This window comes from Orycteropus afer, unplaced genomic scaffold (genome assembly GCF_000298275.1).
Source record: "Orycteropus afer afer isolate SDZICR_OR568_19922 unplaced genomic scaffold, OryAfe1.0 scaffold00083, whole genome shotgun sequence".
In the NCBI taxonomy this organism is placed as follows: Eukaryota; Metazoa; Chordata; class Mammalia; order Tubulidentata; family Orycteropodidae; genus Orycteropus; species Orycteropus afer.
In genome coordinates, this window is record NW_006921670.1 from 10,033,715 (window position 1) to 10,034,835 (window position 1,121).

A 1,121-nucleotide genomic window follows, 5' to 3' on the forward strand; every position below is an offset into this window, starting at 1 on the left:
ACAGCAGACCAAAACCCTACCTGGTCCTGCCCCACCCTGCGATCAAGAGGGGACAGACCTGCCCGGCCCCACCCACCCCGTGATCAGTGGGAGGCGGGACCCCTGTGGCCCGTGGGGGTCTCCATTGCCCAGCCCCACCCACCCCGTGATCAGTGGGAGGCGGGACCCCTGTGGCCTGCAGGGTCTCTACTGGCTTCCTTTTGGCAGTCCATCCCAGGCCTTTCTTCCCCGTCTCAGTCCGGAAGCTCTGCTGAAACCTGTTCGGCCTCCTAGCAACACGCAGGCCTCCGCTGACAGACAGGAGGGACACTGGCCGGGATTCAAACCGTTGTCTGCCACAGGGAAGCCAAGAGCTCTGCCACCGTCCCCCACGGCCTCGTGGCCATCTGTAACCTGGGGATAATCTCAGCACCTCCTATGTCTGAGGCTTATCTGGCTGTACCCCGCACACCCCCTAGGCTGGCTCTGCACTTCTCCTGGCCCCCCACACACACCTTCTGCCCCCCCCCATCACAGCACCCACCCCTCTGAGCTGCCCCTGTCTCTCAGGATCATGGCGGGTCAGGGGCACCCAGGCCGGTCTGCGCTTGGCACCCTGTCTGCTGAGAGCTGAATGGCCATATCTTCAAAGGACAAAAAAGGAGAGATTTGTCTCTGGCCTAGCTGGGGACAGGCAGGAGTCCGTGGCAGGCGGGGGCCTCCTTCGGGGCCCGGCTTTAAATACCACCCAGAAGCTGTGGTTCTGGCCAGGACGGCATGCCTGCGCGGGCTGGCGCTCTGCGGGCTGCAGGGCCCTTCTGGGCTGTGCCAACACAGCGCCCGCCCCAGCCCAGCCCAGCCCAGGAGCTGCAGCGATCGGGGCACAGAGGCCTACGTCCGGGGGGTGGGGGGTGGAGGGGAAATTCACCTGTAATCACACACAGACGCGCCTCTGTTCACTGCGATTCTGCCCTTGCCTTTTTGACAAACGGAAGATTTGCGGCCACCCTGTGTTGAGCAAGTCTGTCGGCACCGTTTTTCCAGCACCGTGATCTCCCTTTGTGTCCCTGTGTCACGTTTTGGCCATTCTCACAATATTACAAACTTTTTCATCTTGCTGAAAAAAATAAAACAAAACCAAA